At 40.5% G+C, this 23,624-nt stretch overlaps 1 long non-coding RNA gene across 1 annotated transcript; it reads right to left on the bottom strand.

Moving 5' to 3' along the window:
• Nucleotides 1–1,092: 1,092 nt before the first annotated feature.
• On the bottom strand, nucleotides 1,093–23,069 carry LOC141416434 (uncharacterized). Its single transcript, XR_012441159.1, has 3 exons — nucleotides 23,004–23,069; nucleotides 22,047–22,210; nucleotides 1,093–1,599 (listed from the first exon to the last, which is right to left on the bottom strand). It is a non-coding gene; the product is annotated as an uncharacterized lncRNA (long non-coding RNA).
• Nucleotides 23,070–23,624: the final 555 nt, after the last annotated feature.

The raw sequence follows: 23,624 nt of genomic DNA, 5'->3' as shown, positions 1-23,624 counted from the left end.
TGCCAGGTCCTGTGCCATACTCATGTACATTTTCTCATTTAAATCTTATAATGACCCTATGAGTTTGATGCAATTATGGATCCTACTTTTAAAGATAAGGAAAACAAGGCTGAGAAATGTTACATAATTCCCTAGAGGGCCTGTGTAGTCAGTGGCAGAGTGAAGATTGAATCCCAGCTCCAGATGAGTCTTGGACTATGAGACCACTGTGTTATGACCTACCACAGCTCTTCGTTTATCTGTTGCCACAGTATCTTTTTTCTCCAAGTGCTGGAAAAGTTTCTTACGTTGGAATTCTAGTTTTCTACACTATTATCCTGTGATATCTTACTAAGTTTACAGCTCCCATTATATTTCATATAGCCTATAGTTTCCTTTGTATCTAAAACTGATCTATCCCATATCTTAGATGTAACATCTTTCTGGATTATAGCAATAGTACAGAAAGATATTTGGAAGATTTCCTTATGCTTCTTATAGGAAAGTTATTTTATAAAGGGAAACGTACAGTATTTCCATTTCCTAGGTCAGTCTACTTCTTTGAAACCAGGAATCTGGTAATTTCCCTTTTATGTTAGTTAGCTTTCTATCTAAGTAACTTACCTGAGTTGCTACCTGAGAGAAGCAACTTAAAAGGAGAAAAGGTTTATTTTTGGCTCACAGTTTTAGAGGTCCCAGTTCATTGCCTTTGGGTGTCTGGTGGGGGTGCTAGACTGGAATGTCAGGGAGCATGTGGAAGAACAAAGCTAGTAACCTCATGGCCACGGAGTAAAGGAGATAAGAGGAATAGGCTGGGGTCCTGCTATCCCCTTCATGGACCATACCTTCAAGACCAAAAGACCTCCCACTAGGTCCTAGTTGTTACAGGTTCTACCACCTCCCAATAGGGGCAAGCTGAGGACTAAGCCTTTAACACATGGGCCTTTGGGGGACACGCTAGAGCCAAATCATAGCACCCTTTTAGCTTAATCTTGCAAGTAAATTAATTTCCAGTGTTAGAATTTGAGTTTCAAAGACATTGTGAGTCTCTGTTTTAATCTTTCAGTCCTAGGAAAAGAAGAAAGAGGACCATCTGTCTTTTATATGGTTTTATTTTGATATTTTAACTCCTTCCTCCCTCCCTCCTTCCTTTCTTTTGTTCTCCCATTTTCTCCCCATGTGCAGCCCCTTTCCCTTTCTTCATTGTGGTTCTGGGATTGAACCCAGGGCCACATAGATGCTAGGCAAGTGCTCTATGTCTGAGCTACACTTCCAGCTTTAATTTTGTTTCTAATTGATTGTGAGAAGCCACAAGGTAGCAAGGTGGTGGAATGGCCCAGAACTTCACAACGGAGCCTAGTTGTTTCTTTCCATGTTTATTGTGGCAGGAAAGGTCAGCAGAGCCTCCTGCTCCATTGAACTGGCCTGGCCACCCTCATTATGAGCCTGCCATGGCAACACCCCCACTTGGCCCATGATAGTTGAGGTGGCAGCACGGCTCTCTCTTTTGTACATGGACCCACATTTAATTTTCTGAAGTTGTTTGTAGGGCCAAGCTTTGTGTTCTTGTTATCACCAACGAAGCTCCCACCTTTCTGGATCAGAGGACATTATGTGAACCTGTTGGCAGACAATAAAGTCACAGACATTAAGCAGGGAACTTTGGTATGGTGGTAAGTATTTTCTGGATGTTACTGATTTTCTTTCCTTTCACTTATCAAAGGTTGCCATTTGCTTTTCTGCAGAGTCATACAAAGACTAGGTTGTCATGTCTCTGACTTTCCTATCCTGGAACTTGTGCTGCAGGTCTTATCTACTCTGTTTATACAAGTTTTCAGCCAGGAGAATGGGCTAAAATCCAGGGAAGGTGAGCAATGGTTCAATTCTAGAGTTGATTTCCTGTCAGAAGAACTGCTAGGTGACTGGCTAATCAATTGTGTAGATTGTTTTATAAACAACATAGTCTAATCTACACAAAGTAAACATACTTATTAGCAGGACTCTGACTCTGCCCTTAGGGATAATGGTCTCTGTTAATCACTCAGTTTTAGTGTCTTCTTTGTTTATCAAACACAGTATTAAATATGATGAAATTCCTTTACTTCAGGGTTTCCCAAAGGTGGAAAGGTTTTTTTGACTTTGGTTCAAATTCTTCCCTTCACATGCTGTATATCAGATGTCAGTTGCTCACCCCCTCTCCTACCTTCCCTCAGTAATTTTGGCATTGTTAGCCTGTCCTATCTGACAAGAGAATTCTGGAAAAGTCAAGAACTCTCTCCATGACATCTTTCCCCTTATCATCCCAGGTTCTTTTAGTGTACTTTTTTCCTGTGGCAAGGCATGAGCTCTCTGTCCACCTCCCACTCACATCAGTCCAAATGGAGAACTTACTGCCCCGCAAAAGCATGTATTCACACAAGAATTTAAGAACCGTGTGACTTCCCTGAAGATTTCAGCAGGGAGGTTGTATTCATGTATAGGGTTTACACTGAGTGTCCAACAGGAAGCGATCCCATCTCCTGGATGGTTCTGTTCTTCCTAAAGTCTACTTAAGTTTGTACATCTCTAAGGCTGTGTCCTTATGCTGTGCCCAGTTTCAAGACTCCTGTTCTTCCTCTGCTACCCTAATTTTTCCTGGGAACTTGGGTTTTTTCCCTGAGCAAAATGGACCCTCCCTCCTTTCCTTGACCAAGGCACTAGACAGACCAGTGGAGGAATCTCACATTCTACCTGAAGACTTGTCAAGACATTATCCCAAAGAGAGAGTCAATTTCTTCAGAGAAATTGAAATGAATAAAATTACCTCTGTTTCTTTAATCTTTTTAAGTTAGCACACGTTAACAGTGCAAGATATGTGTATTCTTTGAACAAGTTTACCTCCTCTATTCTGCTAACCTCCTTTCTCCTCTCCCCTTTCAAACAGTATTTGGTGGATTTCATTATGCTATCTTCATACGTATGTAACTTACTTCAATTTTCTTCATGCCTCAGTATCCTTTCTTTTCTTCCTCTGCCCTTCTGCTAATCCCCCCAGACAATCCCCCTTTTACATTCATATCCCATAATTAATACCTAGATTCTAGAAATGAGCAAAAACAATTGATATGTAGCTTCTTGAGCTTGGCCTATCTCCCTCACCCTGATGATCTCCAGTTTATCCAGTTTCCTGCAATGACATAATGTGATTCTTCTGTACAGCTGAATTATACTCCATTATATATACCACATTTTTTAAATAAGCATTTTATTTTATTTTTTGAAAGATCATTTTTATTTATTTATTTTTCTAACCAATAATTTGTATTTGTAATTTATTTTTTTAATTGTTTATACATTCATATGTGTATACATTGTTTGGGCCATCTCTGCTCCCTGTCCCCAACCCCTCTCCCCTTATCCTCCTCGCTTCCAGGCAGAACTTGTTCTGCCTTCTTCTCCAATTTTGTTGAAGAGAAAACATAAGACATACTAAGAAATACATAGCATTTTTGCCAGCTTGAGATAAAGATAGCTATACAGAGAGATTCCTAGCATTGCTTCCATGCACATGTGTATTACAACCCAAATTGATTCATCTCTACCAGACCTCTTCACTAGTTCCTGGTCACTCTCTGATAGTGGTCCCTGTCAGTTTAAGATCACTTTATTCACTCCTCTACAGTGGGCATATCAAACACTTTCAAGTTTTAGGTTTCTTTCCCTTTCCCTATTCCTCCTGGACATGTTCTCCCCTTAGTGTGTGACCCACGTCCTATAATAATACTGCATTTGTTTTAGATCTGTGATCCACCTATGCAGGAGAACATGTAATTTTTGGCCTTCTGAGCCTGGGTAACTTCACTTAAGATGAAGCTCCAGTTCCATCCATTTACTTGAGAATGACAAAATTTCATTATTCTTTGTGGCTGAGCAAAATTCCATTGTGTATAAATACCACATTTTCTTAATCCATTTGTCAATAGTGGGACATCTTGGCTGTTTCCATAACTTGTCTATTGTGAATAGTGCTGCAATAAACGTGGGTGTGCAGGTGCCTTTGGAATAACCTGAGTCACATTCCTTTGGGTATATCCTTAGGAGTGGTATTGCTGGATCATATGGCAGACCTAAGTTTCGTTTTTAAAGAAGCCTCCATTTGTTTTCCGGAGTAGTTGCACTAGCTTACATTCCCACCAGCAGTGTATGAGGGTTCCTTTTTCCCTGCATCCTTGCCAACACTTGTTGTTGGTGGTGTTTTTGACGATATCTGCTCTAACAGGAGTGAGGTAGAATCTTAGTGTGGTTTTGATTTGAATTTCCTTTATGGCCAGGGATGGTGAGCATTTTTCATGTGTTTTTTGGTCATTTGGATTTCTTCCTTTGAAAAACTTCTGTTTAGTTCAGTTGCCCACTTCTTTATTGGTTCATTGATTTTGGGGAAGTTTTGTTTCTTGAGCTTCCTGTATATTACAGTTATCAGTCCTTTGTATGATGTATAGCCAGCAAGTATTTTTTCTCACTCTATATATACCACATTTGTTTTATTCATTGGTTGTTGTGCACCTAGGCTGATTCCATAACTTAGGTAATGTACTTGTCTAATAGGATTTATTCTTTTCAATGTCTTCATAGCTTGCTGCATTTTTCTTCCTCTTCTGTATATAGGATTTCTATAAGTATCTTCTTCAGTGTTGGTTTAGTAGTCTCGAGTTCCTTTAGTTTTTGTTTATTGTGGGAGGTTTTTAATTTCTCCTCCAAATATGATCAACAGCTTTGCTGGTATGTTAATCTAGGTTAAGAGTTGGTTTTCACGGCTTGGAATACATCATTCCATGACCACCTTGTTTTTAGAGTTTTTGTTGAGAAATCTGCTGTTACTCTGGTGGGCTTGCCTTTATATGTGACTTCTAGCTTCTCTCTTGCAGCTTTCAATATTCTTTCTTTGTTCTGTGTATTTAGTGATTTGAGTATAATATGTCTAGGCATATTTCTTTTCTGATCTTGCCTGTTTTGTGTTCTGAAAGCTGCCTATACTTGGATGACCCTTTCTTTCTCTAGATTGGGAACTTTTCTGCTCTTCTTTTATTGAATATATTTCCTATGTCTTTAGCTTGTACCTCTTCTTTTTCTATGTCCATGATTTGTAGATCTAGTATTTTGGTGGTGTTTCAGAGATCTTGCATGTTCTGTTCTTATTTTCTTAGTCATTGTCTGATTTATCTAGTTCCTCTAATTTTCCTTCAATCCCTGATCTATTTTCAACATGGTCCACTTTATTAACAAGGTTTTCAACTAAGTTTTTATTTGGGATATTGATCCTTTCATTTCTGTGATTCCAATTCAATTATTTTTCAAGATTTCTATATTTTTATTGAATTCTTTTATAAACTTCATTGTCTTCCTTATTTAAATCAGTTGTTTATATGAATTCTCTTTGAGTTATTTCAGCAGTGTATTTGTATCCTTTTTTATTTCTTTCAGGTACTTATAGATATCCTCATTAATTTCATTATCATTGTTCTTTTAATTTCATTGTATGAAACTTTATCTGCTTTACTATTGTTCAAGTCCTTTATTGTGGAATTGTTAGCTTTTGGAGAAGACATTGCTTATTTTTTATATTACTTGTATTTCTATGTTGGCATTTACACATCTGAGTCCAAGTTTTTTCCTGGAGTTTTAATATCTTATGCCCTTTGCACTGGAGTTTTCACACTGTTAAGGTAAGAGTGGGTAGTGACTGGATTTGATGTATTTTCTTGTCAGTAGACTGGGGGATTGTGGGTCAGTAGTCAAATATTTGCCCATAGTTCTCAAGATATGTTCTCTCAGGGAGAGGAAGCTTAGCTACTGAAGGTATCACAGTTGATAGCACCCACCATGATCATACAGCAGTCCCTAAGAAAGAACAATTATCACCACTACTCCAGTATCTTTACATGAGCAAGGATGATATTTTGTGACCTAGAAAGACCTTAGTTAATAAGTGTGATGTGGGAAGGAGATGGGGGGGTGGGGAATAATGCAAATGAATAGTACAAGGTATATGGCAGTATATGACTGGAAGGGGCAGCAGGGTTCATAGAAGGGGATAATAAGAAAGTGAAATGAGATAGGCAGATAATATCTAGCTAAGATATACTGAGAAAAGAAAAAAGAGAAAAGAAGAAAAACAGACAAATAATTTTTTAAAAATCTGGCACCCTATCTACCTGCTAAAAATATATGCCACAAAGAAGAATGTGGACAGGGGAACAGAGATCAAAATAAATGAGAAAGCTGCTCTAATTGTAGATGGGAAGAATGAAGAAGTGGGAAAGGGTGATAGAAGAGGGAGGATAAGGTATGAGTTTAAGATTAAATATTGAAAGGTATGTGGCTCACATATAATGACAGCAAAAAAGGAAGGGAGTAAAAAAAGCAGAACTAAAAGTAAGATCGAGAGGAGAAAAATACCCAAATCAAGCATACAAAAAAATAAAAGAGACAGTGACAAAAAATATAGTCAGTGATTTCCCTTGCTCTACAGTACAGCTGGTTTTTTCCCCCTCAAAATCTGAAAAGTTTAGTCCAGTAAGTGACAGCATAGTTGGAGGCTTAACTCAGTGTAGCCTGGCAGGTTTTCCAGCATAAGGGAGTGGACTTGTAGACTTGGAGTGCTGATTGTTATCTCCAGTGAAGGTTTCTGGAGCTCTCAACACCTCAGTCCCCACTCACTTCCCACTTAACATGTGGCATCCTCCTTCTCCTAGGTCCCCGCCAACTCACAGTGTGTTGTTTTCTATACCAGTGCCCTTTGGTTCCCAGGGCTGATACTGGGCTGTGCTCCAATTTGCTGGCATTCTTCCTACCCCAACACTTAGGTCCACATTGCTGAGATTTCCTAGGTGGGGTTGTGAGTAGTAGAGATGCTTGGCTAGTCCTCAGGGCTCTATCTTTTGTCCTGCAGGGATTTCTGTGATGCAGTTGGTGTGGGCTCCCCAATTTCCTCTGCAGGCCACCTGCCATTTCTCATCACTGGCTTTTCCCCTACCTCCTTGGAGTCCATGAATGGGTCCAGGCCGGAGTCCACAGTTTCATGCGGGAGGGCAGCTGCCTGTGAGCTCATGGGATGTTAACGGAATCAAATCTACTGCCTGTCTCTTTAATCTTGACCACAGCCCAGTTTTAGTTGTCTGGAAGGGAGAGCATGTTTTGGGGCTTTATCTCTTCTTGCCCTTCCAAACATCATCTTGAGAGTTGATGTGTAGTCCCTGCTGTCCCTCACACAGCCTCCAATCTCTCCAGCCCTATGACTTAGCATTTCAGGGATCTATAGTCCTTTCCACCCCCTGCCAGGATTCCCACTTCTAATTCCTGCCTTTATGCATTCAAAGTCAGAGAAGTTGGGTCTTCCTTTACCTTGATTCTGTCACACTTTATCATTCAGGATTTCAGAAGTTTCTCCATTCTAGTAAATACCAGACTATATACTAGAGTTGGTAAAGTTTCTGCCAACTCTAGTATATAGTTTTTTATATTCGAAAGGGAGTTTAGTAAGTGGGCTTCTAATGCCATTTTAAAGTCAATAACAACTTCTTTTTTGTTTAATTCTCATTTTTCTCCATGAACTCTCTGTCACACTGGTTGGCTACGATGCCGGGAGTTAAGGCTGCACTGCTTTGAGTTGTTTGGAATACCCTCTTTCTTCTCCACCTCTTTAAATTCCAGCATTCTTCACACACCAACTCAAATTCTGCCTCCTCTATTAAAATCTTCTGAAGTCATTCTATTCTAACGGGGTATGATATATGGGCCTTCAAATTAGCAGTACAATGTTAAACATCTTCGTGAAATCTTTACTTTTCCTCTGGATGAACGATTCTTTGGCAGTTAATCAGGGACTTCTGTTAGTCTCCAATCTATTGTTATTTACCCAACATATGTTTTAATTTTGTTTCTGCACCTATATTTTACACTTATCAAGGGAAAGAAGTGCCTTTATACATTTAGAAGTACTCAAAAAATGTTGGATTTTGTATATTTTGATTTATTTGGCAATAGTTACTAATTGTTCATCGGAAAAAGTTGATAGATGAAAATAAAATGAATATAATACTTTGATTTAAGGTATGGGTTATTCTTCAGGTAAAAGGAAGGAATACAGTCATAATTATAGCTATAATAATTATATATGGTTACTTGGAGCTAGGGAAATTAATTCCTTCTAGATTTATCCCAGCTTAGAACCACTTTCATTTCCTTTCTATTCCCCACAAGAGATATTGCATCACCCAACTATTCTCATTCAGAGTGTCCAGAATCAATTTCAAAAAGTAAGGTGGTGGTGGTGGTGGCAGCGGAGATGGTGATGGTGGTGGTGTTGATGCTGTTGGTGGCGGTGATGGTGGTGGGGGGTTGGGGAGAAGGTGATGAAAGGGTTGGAAAAGGATTAAAGAAGTGATGCCAACAATAGAGTTCTGGGGGACTAATGAGCAGCTGGAGTTAATGACTGGGGACAAAGGAGGTAAACAAAAACTGAAGTTCTTAGTTTTCCCAGATTATCATCAATTCCTGAGATGCTCTGGGTTTGCACTATAGTTTTCTAATTAATTAGATGAATGATGAACTTCAAAACAAATATGATGAGATTGTCATATTCTTACTAATTGATCCTGCTATATGCCTTGGCAAGTCTTCTCCATAATTCATGCACAAGTCTCAGCCTGTTTGATTAATCAATAAGTCTGCTCGCAGTTCTGTCAAGTGAATGTGTAAGGGCTCAAGTTGCTTTTGCTGAAAACAGACTCCTTCCTTGAGCCCACAAATTAACTAAAAACAGTATAAGCCTGGCATCTTTGCCTTCATTTTGTATCTGTCTTTGCTCTAAACCATTCTTTCTACAGTCACTTTACAATCACCTTGGATTCCAAATAGGACAAAACTGATGATATCTTTATGACAATGAATTGGGGCCCCAGGTTGGGGCTGCCACCTCCCAGTGAAGACAATTATCCCAAGAATCCTCTCAAACAGGAACCATATTACTCCCTCCAGGTCATGACTTTCCAAAACTGGACCAGACCATCTGCCTGACAGATTGCAGGCTCTGCCAGTCAGGAACCCACCAGACAACCTGCCTGACCAAGATTGCTGACCCCACCAGTCATGAGACCAACCAGACTACACCTATGACTGGACTGTTTAACTATGCATAACTTTGTCCCCTGCCCCCAAATCTTTTGTCTGTTTAAACCTATAGCTCATGTCTGTACCACAGAGATGGCTGAGGATGAGCTGAGTGCTTACTCTGCCTCTTCCCATGGCATGTCCCAAGCCGTGTAATAAACCTCCTTTTTCTCCCTTTACCATGCCTCTTTATTTGGCATTTAGGGGCAGGTGGCCAGATCTAATGTGGAATCTCAGAAATTTGGGTTTAAAACTTTGGTTTCAAGTGGAGATATCAATTTATAAATAAAATAATTGCTGCCTGGCTTTGATGATGTTAAAAAGGTAACCAATTTCTCAAGAGTGTGCTAATTCAATATGAAATAATAAAGAAAATTACTTTGCAAGATACACGATTGTAGAATCTACCAAATAGCCTGCTTCCAAGAGTTCAGTGTCTATAATAGAGAACTTATTTAATTTACATGGCTCTAATGTTGTGGAAATATTTTGACAGATGAGAAAGTAAGTGACACTCGGAGGAGTGGAGATCTCAGATTTTATTTTACACCAGCGGGCTCAGATGTGTACCTGTGTCTGAGCCCTGGACAAAGGATTCACAGGATATTTAAAAGGCAGTGCAGGGCATCAGGTTACAAGGAATGTGCTCTCCCATCAATTAGAGGATAGTAGTGGGTTAGAGACCTAAGGTTTAGATAACAGCAGGGGAGTCCTGCTTTGGAAAATTTATTTACAAGTGGAGACAAAGGAATGCAGGAATGGGTGCTTATCTCTGCATGGTGCCCTTTACCTCAATCCTGAACTCTTTGCACGGCTCTAATTCCTCATGCTTTACAGCTCTGTCTAAGGTTACAGCTTTTAATTGACAGTTTACCATGTTTTACCACCCTGTTTCAAGGCTATCTTCCTCTTCACTAACCCCAATCTTTTAGTGAAAAAAAATCAACTCTATGTATTCAGAAACTACTAGTTTTCTAGATATTTACTTAACCTAGATAAATTTTCTGGAATAAGAAGTCAAAGCTGGGCATCCATGGCTTACACCTGTAATCTTATCTACTTGGGAGGCTGAGATTGGAAGGATCATGGTTGGAGGCCAGACTGGGCAAATAGTTTGTGAGACCTCATTTCCAAAATAAGCAGAGTAAAATGGATTGGAGGTGTGACTCAAGCAGTAGAGCACCTGCTTTACAAGCACAAAACCTTGAGTTCAAACTCCATTCCCACCAAAAAAAATTAGAAGTTGTCTTTATCATTTTTGCTGTGGTCTAATGCCTGATTGTGTGTGCATGTGTGCTTGATTACATGATTATACAAATTCTTGCCCACCAAACTCTTGAAACAGGTGAATCATGAATGTCAAACTTGACACAGCCAGGTTAATTTCCTGAATAATGACTTAAATTACACGTTCATAATCATTTCTTAAACTCTAAGCCAAATCACTTTTAAAGGTTTAAGTTTGATTTTATTTATATTTCTTATTTTTCATTTTTGTTTTCTACATTCTCCTATCTTTTCTCTTTCACTCCTTAATATACCAATTTCTACTTTTCCTCTCTTCATTGATAGAGCAATAATGTCACCATTTATAAATCAGCAGCCATGTTATCCTCAAACCTCACTTGAGAAACTCCCAAGGACAGCCCTGCCCTTAACAGAAATTCCCATGCTGTAAGACAGCCCCACCCCCACCAGAGACTACCGCGCATGCGCTGACTTCCTTAACCTTCCTCTTCTATAAAAGCCATGCCTGGCCCAGATTCGCTCCTGTGCCATCTTTTCCCGGGCCAGCCTGTCAGTTTGGGCCTGCCATTAAACTTTGCTCTATAGACGTGAGACTTTTCTCATAAGCTTTCTTTGTGAGCAGCGTTTTTCCTAACATTTGGTGCTGTAACTCGGATCAGATTGTGCTCCTGGCACTGATCTTGCTCTCCCGGCCTCCCCCACCCCATTCCTCTCTCTCAACTCCCATTCCCTTCCTCTGGGATCTGAGTTGTTTTACCGGGACCCCAATCCTAAAAAACAGCACTCCCTCATTAGCTCACAGGGAAGTTCCTCTGCCCCAATGTGGCTCCAACTGCCATCCACCACCGGCCAATCTTTCCTCAAGGTCCTCTCTCTCTCAGTGAGTCCTCCTCCCACGCAGAGCTGTGATCTCTCTCTCTCATTCCCTCAAAACCCTAGCGCTAGTTCTCAGCTCACTCTCTCTCATCCCTGGGAACTGGGTTCCCCACTAGGGACTGTGGGCCCCCCATGGTGAAGATGTTCCCTCTGGGTGTTCCACATCTACTCTCTCCTGAGGACCTGATATCTTGGGGATGCCCGCCATATCTCTCCTCAGGTCAGGCCTCACTATGGGAGTTGGACTGTCCCACATTCCTTCAGACTCCCCATTGGGATGTCTCCTGGCCAATTTTGGGCCTCTCCACCTAACACCTGATCTTAAGCCATGAAAGCCCATTTTTCTCTATAATCAGGCCTGGCCCCAATACCCATTAGACAGTGCCTCCAAATGGCCACTTAATGGCACTTTCAATCCCAATATTTTAAGGGACTTATACAATCTCTGTGAGTGTGCTGGTAAATGGAAGGAACTTTCCTATGTCCAATCCTTTCCCTATCTCTGCACCAAACCCTCCCTCTATACTTTCTGTTCCCCATGCAGATTTTATTAGTCTCTAAACCAGTTTCTAAGTCAACCAATTCCTCTCCCGAACCTCCTCCTTCCCCATATAAGTAGACTTCCTGCACTGCTTACCATGCCTGTCTCTTCCTATCTTCCTGAGAGACTTTCCCATCATGGTGTTAAACAAGCCACTCCTTGCCAACTCTGGCCTCATGGCGATTCTGACTCTGGGGAGCTCATGCTCCCTCCCTGTGGGCTGAGACCAAGCCCAAGATTTATTCAGGTATGCCTCATGCTACGTTGAGGGAGTCCTGTATACCTCATGATATGTTGGGGGAGTACTATTTGATTATGGCATCTGAGGACTGCTTCTCTTTCCCCCCCTCCTGTCTAATGTCCCTTTTTCTTGAGACAGCCATCGGAGAGTGGAGGTTTCATGTTGCTGAAAGTGTTCCAGTACCAGTCAATGGGAGCGACATGGAGGCACAGGTGATCCCTAATCCCTCAAGCATGTGTCATGCCTCCAGACTCTGCCTTCCCCTCCCTTACCTAAGATGTCAGGACACCTTTTCTGCTCCCTCCATGGTCTTACTGCATGTCCTTTGTCTCTGTCTGCCTTCCCCTCCCTGGGCTTACTGGGACCCTACCTCCCATGAAAAACTTGTAAAATGATACCTTATGACTTAAATTATTCCAACTAGTTTGCCAGGCTTCTCAGTCTAAAGTAACTTTAAATCAGCTGCTTTACAAAAAGCGCTTACAAAAAACTGCGGCTGCCACGCTCACACCCTAACTCTGCCCTCACAAGGGGAGGAGGGAAAGCAAACAGATGCGCTCGTGCACAGGATGCCAGCTCCTGGACACAGCAAAAATGCCCGCCATAGCTAAAAAAATCCATAGAGAGGACCCAGCACATCCTGGGCTGCCAGCCACACATGGCAATGGCTGCAGCCCACCGTCACTTCCCCTAGAATAAATGCGCAGGAAGGGGGAGGGGCGACAGGCCGCAGGATCAGGCCTAGGCAGTCAGGCTTGCTTGTCCCGGGGGTGTGTGGAGGGTATTGATGCCTTGTGCACACCCTGCTCCCAGCCCCACCTCACACCTCAGAGCACCAGACCCAGCCCTTGTAAGCCAATTGTTAACTCAAGGTTATAGTCCCAGAAATAGCACATTACTGCGGTCTCTAAACTTCTCATTTAAAATTTTCTGTACTTTTGGCCTCAACATAAGATTTTCCCTCCAAATATTAACACTACTTGTCCCATATGGTAGTGTTATTGGCCTAAAATGCTCTCTGAATGCCCTTCTCTAACTTTACACATGATTTATTCCTTTGTTAAAAAAGTAGCCTTTATTAAAGAGGCTGCCTGCTGTTAGCTAAAAGACAGGAACCTAATGTTTTGTTCTTTCTAGATGGGACCTGCACCTTCCAGTCTTCTGGCTGGTAGATGTTAAAAGCTTTGTACTGAGGCCTGGCCTCAGTGTGCCTTGGGTGACCAAGAGAAGTGGCCTTCACAGGATTCCTTAAATTACAATACCATACTCCAATTAGACCTTTTCTATAAAAGGGAAAAAAGTAAACTGAGGTCCCCATACAAATTTTCTTTCATCTCAGATTGGCTCCACAGTTACTATTTAGATACTCAAACACTGGCCATTCTTTGTAAGCCACAGGATAAACATGAAAAGGAGGACCAGAAAAGCCCCTTATCAATGACAAGGCCCACCCCTACTGCTCCACCCTCTGCCCTACCTTCTAAGCCACCCCAATATCCAAAATGTCCTAATGGGTGGTTCCCCCTTCAACAGGTAATGGTAAAAAGAGGGCAAATCTTATGTCCAATTCCAATTATCAGATCTAAGGGAAATTAAAAAACATCTGGACAGCTATACTGATGCCCAGACAAATACATTCAAGCCTTTATCTCTGTGATCCAAACCTTTCCAATTGACATGAAAGGATATTATGCTTCTACTAGACCAGACTCTTGTCTCATTAGAAAAGCAATGGGTTCTGGCCCAGGCCACTCAGGTTGAAAATGATTACCATTTACAATGAGCCCCAATACCCATGGCACCTGGAAATGTGGAAATAAATGTGCCTACTTACAGGGGCACAGGCAGTCCCTATGACAGATCTGCACTAAAAGGGGCTGGTGATATGGCTCAAGCAGTAGAGTGCCACTTTTCAGGCATAAAGCCCTGAGTTCAAATCCAGTACAGCCAAAAAAAAAAAAAAGATATTTGGGGCTGAGAAAGTAGCTCAATGAAAAAAATGTCTGCCCAGCATGTACAAAGCCCTGGGTTCAATTCCCCAACATTACTAAATAAAAAAATGGTGAGGAGGATAAGTGGCATTAATGTCACTTCAGCCATCTCATAGTGGAAGAAAGTAGTTTAACCTAGACCAGATCCCTCATTCTTCAAGTGAGGAAACTGAGGCCCAGAACAGTTCAGAGACCTGCTCTCCAGAGTGTCAGGTGTCAGTGTAAAATAACAACTTTGCTTTACAGCAATGTCCTGAAGAAAATCCCCTTACCTTTCTGCAGCATCTTAAGGACACTATCAGAAAGCATACCACAGGGGACCCAGAGTCACAGGAAGGAGAGGTTCTCCTCAAAGATAAATTTCTAACAGTCAGCCTCAGATATTTGTAGAAAACTCAGTCTGTGGCTTAAGGAGAAAAGTCATTGGATCAAAACTAGCCATGTCCGTATATTATAACCGGGACATTACTAACAGAGAGAAAGATAAGAGACATGACCTCATTACTGCCCCCACCTGACTGGGGCCTACATCTTGAGTTTGCTACCATGGTGGACAGGAGGGACATTTCTGCAGAAAATGCTTAAGGGGAGACAGCCCAGAAGACAGCCCTGCCCCCCTCCGGGACCCTGCTCTCTCTGCAAAGGTAACCACTGGAGGTCTAAGTGCCCTTGTCTCCAGATGGAAGGTGAGGTGCACTACCTCCTACAGGTTGATGGGTCCCAGCCTCCTGTCCACACTCCACTTCTTGGCATCCATGTTGAGGAGCTGGCAGAAAAGGGAAAGGTCATTTTCCTGTTACGACAGTGGAGCCTGTTTCTGTTTTACCTTTTTCTCTGGGTCCCCAGTCCAATGACAAAAGTTATCATTCAGGGCAAATCTGGCCAGCCCCTAGAGCGCTAGTTTACCTGACCTGTGGCCTGCTCTTGGGGAGACCTCCTCTTCTGTCACTCTTTCCTCATAGTACCTGAAACTCCAGTGTCCCTGCTGGGACAAGATTTACTCTCTCAACTAAAAACCCACATTCTGCTCCCCTCAGGCAGCTATCTCTGCTGCCCTCTCCTTCAGAAACAAATAGATCCCACAATGTGGACTGATGAGATGAATGTAAGGTAAGCCTGGATGGCCCTCCCTATTCAAAGAAAACTCAAAAATCTGTCACAATTTCCACACCCAAAACAATATCCCTTCAAGCCCCTCTGAGGAATGATAAGGCCTTATGCCTATCATAAATTCCTTAAAAAACAAGGGCTACTAACTAGTTGCTCCAGCACATATAATAAATTAAAAATTCTTATAAAAGTTAATTTTAAAATACAAGTTACAAAGTAAGCAACTGGAAAGGATATAGATAGGTAGTGAATGTATTTTTTGAGAAGTTAAAGGAAAAAGGAATGTTTTTTGGATGAGAAAGGATTTTGTAAAGAAGGGTTTGTCCTAAAGATTATTTCAAATAGGAGGGATAAAGACAAGACATCAAAGGGTTTAATATGTTATATAAAGGTCTGAGTAAGTTTTAAAAGTATATAATAAAAAACTTTGATGTGTAATAAAGCTACAGTTGAGTATAAACTAAGAGTTCCCTAAAAGATTTTTAGGGTCATGTCAAACTAAAATAAAATTCTCTATGTCTATAAAATAACAAGGTTATCTTAATTTTGTTCTGCTCTGAGTAACATCTACAAAAAAAGTTACAGAGAAAGATTTTATCAAAGAAATTATTTGTGTTTTCTGCTGATCTTGTCAAGCTTTAAGTAATACTAAATCAGAGTTTATTTACATATTCACTTATGTGTCTTAAATGACCACCTTGTAACAGTGTTGTGTCTATACTTTATCCAAATATGGTACAAACATTTACAAAGTTATATACAAAATGAGCTAAAACTCTCTTTTATCCAAATGTGTTACATTTAACCTAAATCCTGACAGCCCCTGCTTCTCATAGGTCACCTACCTAGGTGTGGCCTTAAAGGGACAGACTCACTCCCTGAATCATGAGTGCATCACCCCAATCATCCGTTTCCCTCTCCCCCACACCATAAGACAGCTTACAGCAAGCTTGGGAGTTACAGGATTTTGCAGAATTTAGATCCCTGGGTATGCAGTCCCTTAGCAGACACCTTTTTATGCTCCTAATATTCCTATTTGGGTCTTAAATGTTTGGCCACCCATTTCTCTAAGAAAACTTGCCTCCAACAGACTCTGCTCCTCTGGCTGACTACCTGCCTTACCTTAACCTTCTCAGGGAACTTCTCAAACAACATACAGACCAGATCCTGCCCTACCCTATAACAATTTCTGTTAAACCAGGGAATCTTGTTCTCTTAAAGGATCTTCTACCCTCTCCATTGGGACTTCGGTGGACCAGCCCTCATCTGGTCATTCTCACAACACCCACTGCTGTCAAGCTCAATGGGATCCCCCAATGGTGGCACCTCTCAAGGAACAGTTAGAAAAATGGAGAAGGGAATTGGAGGACTCTTGAAATTGTCTAGAAAAACAACATTTCACAGTGGTTCTCCTGGCCAGTGCCCATCCTAATGCCTATGTTTCTTGCTCTCCTATTCTTAAGCTTCCTCCCTTTTATCATACCACATGTCTGCTATTGCTAATCAAAAGTTTAACCAGTTGTACCTCCAGGGATATCAACCTCTCCAAAACTGTCCAGAGGACTGCTATGAGGGCCCCCACCAGGACACAGGAGCCTGAGGATCCTGCCCCATACAACACCCCCTGTCAAAAGAAGCAGCTAAAGAGACAGATGCTTTGCCCCAATTTCTGATCCTCAGCCCCTACCCTCATCATTATTAAAGAAAAAATGGGGGAATGATAGAACAAAAATGTTGCCATTTATAAATCGGCAGCCATTTTATCCTCAGACCTCACTTGAGCAACTCCCAAGGACAGCCCCACCCTTAACAGAAATTCCCACACTCTAAGACAGCCCCACCCCTACCAGAGACTACCGCGCATGCGCTGACTTCCTTAACCTCCCCCTTCTATAAAAGCCATGCCTGGCCCAGATTCGCTCCTGTGCCATCTTTTCCCGGGCCAGCCTGGCAGTTTGGGCCTGCCATTAAACTTTGCTCTATGGACGTGAGACTTTTCTCGTGAGCTTTCTTTGTGAGTGGCGTTTTTCCTAATATACATAATTAAAGCTAACTATTTTTTTGGCCATACTGGTGTTTTGAACTGAGAAGTTCATGTTTGTTAGGCAGGCACTCTACCACTTGAGCCATGCCCCCAGGCCTTGTTTGCTTTAGTTATTATTTAGGTAGGTTCTTGTGTTTTTTGCCTGACCCTGGCCTGGATCATGATCCTCCTATTTATTCCTCTCACTTAGCTGGAATGACAGGTGTGTACCACCATGCCCAGCTTTTTTTGTTGAGATGGGGTCTGGCAAACTTTTTGTCCAGGATGGCCTCAAACTGTCATCCTTCTGACCTCTGCCTTTCAAATAGCTAGAATTTTAGGTGTGAAGCAGCACACTCAGCAAAGCTAACCATTTTTGTTTCTGTCGTATTCTTTCATATTCACTCATTTATTTAATAGGCATTTATTGAGTATACTGGGCCTGGTGCTGAGAATTCAGTGTTGAGCAAAATCCAGTTCCTAGCAAAGATGTATCAAATTGTGATTAAATACAACATAAATAAATGAATAGGCTGCAATGACAGAGATGGGAAACTGTGTGTGTGTGTGTGTGTGTGTGTGTGGGGTGTCTTCAGTTTTAGACATGTGAAGGTTACGAAGCCTTTGGGCATTTTGAAAGATATTAATGTATTTTAGATGCTAGCAGTTGGTTGGATACATAGTGTGCAAATATTTTTTCTCAACGTGTACCTTGTCTTTTCATGTATGTTAAGGCTTAAGTTTGCATTTTATTGTGTTTTCTGTTTCTCCTTTTTTTTTTTTCCTGTGAATTAGTTGAACATTTTTTAAGGCTCTATCTTGACTCATTCATAGCATTTTAATACATCTTTTTGTGCAGTTTTAGGTAGTGGATGTTTTGATCTATCTGTCAATTTATCTATCTATTTATCTATTCACCTGCCTATCTATCCTATTTGCAAAGTGTCACATTCTGCTGATATCACTGTTTTCCCAATTCAAATGAAGAGCAGAAAACTTGCCTTCATTTAGGCTTCTTTTCCCTTTCTTCTTTTAAAATATATTTGTATCAAATATTTCCTCTATGTTCATTGACCACATAACAGATGGTGTTATAAGTTTTGCTTTAGCTGTCAAGTATAATTTAAGATACTCTTGAATTTTAGGATAGGTTATTATTTTTACCCATTTTTTTTACTTGTTTTGGTGTTCTTTCTTTTCTGAAGATTCAAGTATTCTTCTTTTAATATTTCCTTTCTGTCTAGAGAAATTTCTTTAGCTATCTAAGAAGGATGAATTTGCTAGGAATAAATTCTCAGTTTTTCTTCATCTGAGAATGTCTCTCCTCCATGCCACCCCCCCCTTTTTTTATAGTGCTGGGATCCAAACCAGGGCCTCACACCTGCTAAGCATTTTACTCAAACATCACAGAGCTATATCTGCAGCTCTCCTTCCTTCTTGGAGGAGATATTCACTGCTTACAGAATTCATGAGTGGTAGTTCTTTTTTTTTTAAGTATAGATTCTTGAAAAATGTTGTGCCCCTTTTATTCTGTCCTTTGTGGTTTCAGAAGAGAAATTCACTTTCATTCTAACTGCTACTTCACTTTAAGTCATGCATCATTTCTCTCTGGCTGCTTTCAAGATGTTATCTTTAGTTTTTCCAACTTTGATTATGGTATGTTTCACTGTGAATTTCTTTGGGTTTATCTTACTTGCTGTTCACTGAGCTTTTTAAACTGGTAGGTTTATATCTTCCACCAAATTTCAAATACATTTCAATCAGACTTTATGCCTTTCTCTTTATCTCTACTTTGTATTCTAACAGAATACAAACAGAAAAAGCAAACTACCCCCAGGGGAAAATCAGACTGGCCCTTGATCTTCTCTGTGCACTCCTCCTCATATTTAATCCTAGAACATAATGAAACCATGTCCGTAGAATTCTGGGGATGAATTTTTAAATAAACTGTTTTAATTGAAACATAATGATTGTACATATTTATGGGGATACAGTATGATATTTTAATGTATATGATGTAAATGATCAGATCAGGGTAACTGGATACCTATCATCTCAAACTTATTTGTGTGAACATTCAAAATCTTCTCTACTAGCTTTTTTGAAATATAAATTTGAAATATAAATATAAAATTAGTTATCAGCCAGTTTCCCTACTTTGCTAGAGAGCATTAGAAGTTATTTCTCCTGTCCAGCTCCTCTCCTGTGCCTCTTAACCATCTTCTTTCTATACCTCTTTCCCCCACAACCTTCCTAAGGTCTGCTAACCACTATTCTACTTCTTTGAGATCAATTTTTTTAGTTTCCACATATAACTGAGAACATGTGGTATTTGTTGCTCTGTGGCTCACTTATTTCACTTCATGTTATATGTTCCAGTCCCATCCATGATGCTGCAAGTGACAGGATTTCATTCTTTTAAAGGCTGAATAATATTCCATTGCATACAAATACCACATTTTCTTTCTCCATTCATTCATCAGTGGACACCTAGGTAGATTTCATATCTTGGCTATTGTGACTAGTACTTCAATAAACATGAAAGAACAAATGGTGACATAATGACTTAATTTTTTTTGGATATATATCCAAAGTGGGATTGCTGGATCATCTGGTAGTTCTAAGACTAGTTTCTTGAGGAACCTCCATTTTGTTTTCCATATGTTTGTACTAATTTATATTCTGAGGGAAGAAATTTTGAGTCAAGAATGTTATACCCAATAAAGATGTCCTTTGACTAAAGATCTCTGCCATACACTAGCTGATATAAAGGCAGGAGATACAATATCCACAACTGTTTTTGCAAATTAATCTAGAAAAGTAAGAGTTGAATAAAAATAAAGAATACAGAAGCTGCAATGACATCTCTAGGACATGCATTAAGTCCATTTAAATATAGATTTCATACCAACCCCCCTAAGATCATGCTTAGAGAATCAAAGTGAATGGTGTAAATCTGAATAATATAAAATACTATAACCATGAGAGAAGGTGTGAGAACACATATTTTTTATAGCAGAGATATGTCTAAAATTAAAACACTGAAACAAACAAAAAATAAAATGACTGAAAACTGTTTTACTCAATCCTTTTTTCTCATCCTTTGAAAGTTATTTTAAGAAATAATATCTTGTGAAGAAAGAACATTGATTTGATGTTCACAATTCCAGTTTTCATTCTGTTAAATTCAAGTGAAATAAAATTTAATGCATTTTATTAAAATGGCATGATTCCATTTATGTAAACAGCATTTATTCTATCTATCTCTCTACCTGTGCATTCATCCAAGGATGGATATGTGTGCACAGATAAATGTCCCCTTTGGAAGAAGGGAAAAGGGTGTTCTTTTCTAACTCCAGCATGTGGGGCCTCCAAGGGGGCCAAATGTTTTGGGAGGCACAAAAGACAGGCCTAACAATGGTACAGGAACTGGAGAGGGTGGGAGACAGCCTGCTTTCTTAGAGTTTGTCATGGAAAGGGATGTAGGATGGTTTCCTGTGGTCATATCTGAGCCAAGTAGGACAGAGATCTGGTGTTGGGGTCTCCTTGGGGCCTGTTGGCTGGTAGGGAGAAACTGCCAAGAGGTTTCCTGGGGTCATGGAAACTCCAGAGAACTTCTAAAGAACACGTGGAAAGTACCTTCATAATTCATTGGTAATAGAAGCCAGACCTGAGATTTCTCCTCATTGTCAGTCCCTCTTTGACTCTTAGGGATATCTTAGTCTGTTTTGTGTTTCTATAAACAAGATACCTGATTCTGGATAATAGATAAAGAAAATAAATTTATTTGACTATTTTGGTGACTGCAAATGCCAAGCAGCATGGTATCAAGGGCCTCTTGACTGTATCAAAACTTGGTAGATAGGATGACATAATGGGAGCAAGAGGGGTGGGAGAGGAGGGAAGGGATAGAAAAGGAAGGGAAGGGGGAGAAGAGAAAAAAAGAGGGTAGGGGAGGGAAGAGATCATATTGAGAGTGAAAGATGAGAGAGGGAGAGGGAGAGAGAAAGTGAGAGTGCCCAGGGAGGAGCCAGGCCTTCTCTCACTGGGACTAATTCACTCATGGGAGATCAGCATTAATTCCTTCACCAGGATGGCCTTGACTCAGTCACCTCGCACTAGGCCCCCCTCTTAAAGATCTTACTACTGTTCATTGCATTGAAGACCAAGCTTCCAGCAATGAAACTCTGGGGGACAAGTCACAGCAAGAGGCATTAAACTGGCTTTCCAGCAAGGGAGGAATAAGTTAAGAGAGAGAAGAGGGCAGAAGAACCGCACACCCTTCCTTAACTCCTAGAATGTTGTCTCTTCAAGGCCCAGTTTCACCGTCTTCACCACGGGGAGCCTTCCTGGACCTAGTCCAGTGGGAACTTAGCAGATTCCTCTGAACAGCCTCGGCACTTTGGTTATAATGTTGACTTTGCACAAATCCTACCCAGCATTTCACCAAAGTCTAATACCCAGAACAATTTGCTAAAGTAAAACAAACCAGTTCTATCTTTTGCATCTGTCAATCTGTCTGCACTCATGGGAAAAGTGAAGCACTATCATTTCAAAACTTGATGCAAAAGTTAATTAAAGTTTTAGCCCAAGGGCATGAAATCATGAACTCTCATCTTCACCATGCCAGCAAGGCCCCACGCCTCTATGCATCTGGCATTTATAAAGCAGGGACACAGCTAAAGTGATAATTCTTCATTTACCTTCCTGCCTGAGACAGGTGGCACACATCGATTTAGCCTGCTTTTTCTGTGGAGCTTTGTTCTTCTTGTGATGTGTGTCTCGTTTTATTCTGGGAGCCCCTCCCTGCCAAGGGATGTCTGCCAGAGGATGCATAATATTGTACAAATGGATCAAGTCATAGAAACAAGCCATATAAAATTTCAGTACCTTGCTGAGGTAGAGAAGTTTCTGCAGTGAAGAGATCCCAGTGACTATGAAATCCCAGGGTCCCAGAATGTGGATGGATGTTCTGTGGTGGCTGGGGACTGGAGCTGCCTAAGGGAACCTGCTTTTTACATTTATGGTAGTAGTCACAGTATTGTCATCTAAAACTAAAAAAAAGAGAAGCAAATGTGCCTTTTTTACAAGATGACAGTATCATGCCCAGCAGAGGCAGACATAGTGATGGTGTTAGAGAAATAGAGTTTGGTTAAAAAAAAAAAAGAAAGAGCTGGTGGAGTGGCTCAAGCAGTAAGAGCATCTTCCTGGCAAGTATGAGGCCGTAAGTTCAAACCCCAGTCTCACGCCCCCTACCCCAGAAAAGAGAAAAGAAAATAATGTCTTTTTTCCCCTCCAGTGAGAACTTAGGATGTTTTGTTGGCTAAATGGTTTAACTTTTCAAATTTCTTCAGTGAAATTTCCAGTTTATGTCTGTAAAAAGAACTTCAATGACTAAAAATAAAATCCCAAACCAAACAATAATAGCAACAACATAAAATCAAAGATGCCCTGGAAAAAGGAAGAATAGTCTCTCTAACATCAAAATAAAGAGAAGCAAAGCAAAAACCTCCCCTTGGAAGTAAGCACAATTAACAACTTGGTATAAATTATGAATATTTAATTGGTTACCAAATATCTATGTCATGTCTTAGTTACATTTAATCATTAGAAGGGTCGTTAATACATCCTAGGCTTCTACAGATAGAACTGCCAACATTAAAAACAGGACGAAGTTCCATTGCATAAAACAAGAGTTGTATGTTTCTCCTATACTTTACATCCTTCCAACCTAAGAGTGGTTCAGGTTACTTAAGTTTTAGCTAAGTCTGTGTAAGAATGGCATATTAAAAATTAACATGGGGATTAACTGTGTAGTAAATCAAAAAACAAGTTTCCCAAACTTACCTCAGTTTAAGTTTAGCTGTCTGAGCCAGCAGGAGGCCAGGAAGCCTGGGCATTTTGCTAAAAGACTTGTGAAAAGAGTAGAGGAATCCAAATTTCAAAATAGCTGTCTTTGGAATGAGTGTATGCTTAGTATTCTAAAGAGATCCTTTCGGTGTGATAAACAGGAGGATTTTCCATTAGGATATTTAGATAATCTAAGCGACGTCTTTGTCAGGCTATACATCATTTGAAAGTAGCATGCTTTCTCCCACAAATGGTTTTTTGTTTTTATGGGGGAAATATTTTGGGAAAATTAAAATCCATCCATATATGAAGTTTTAAAGTTACTTTCTGAACCGTGTAGCATTTCATTTTGTGCTTAACACTTCTAGACAGAGAAAACTGCTTGAAAAGTAGAAGATTCCCTCTCAGTCTGACTTTCGGTGGGAGTGGAGAGAGTGCTTTCAGCTCTCACTACTCAGTCATTTTGGGGGGAACCCGCTTCTTCTGGCTTTCTCTTCTACTCATCTCCTAAGGGAGGACCGTCTGGTTTTGGTATGTGATTTGTGTCTTTCCGCAGATTATCAGCTACGTCACGGAAAGTCTCAGTGGGAGGATTCTAGTAGGTAAAATAATGCTTAG

This window comes from Castor canadensis, chromosome 14 (genome assembly GCF_047511655.1).
Source record: "Castor canadensis chromosome 14, mCasCan1.hap1v2, whole genome shotgun sequence".
Taxonomy (NCBI): domain Eukaryota; kingdom Metazoa; phylum Chordata; class Mammalia; order Rodentia; family Castoridae; genus Castor; species Castor canadensis.
This window is presented reverse-complemented; position numbering and strand designations above follow the sequence as displayed.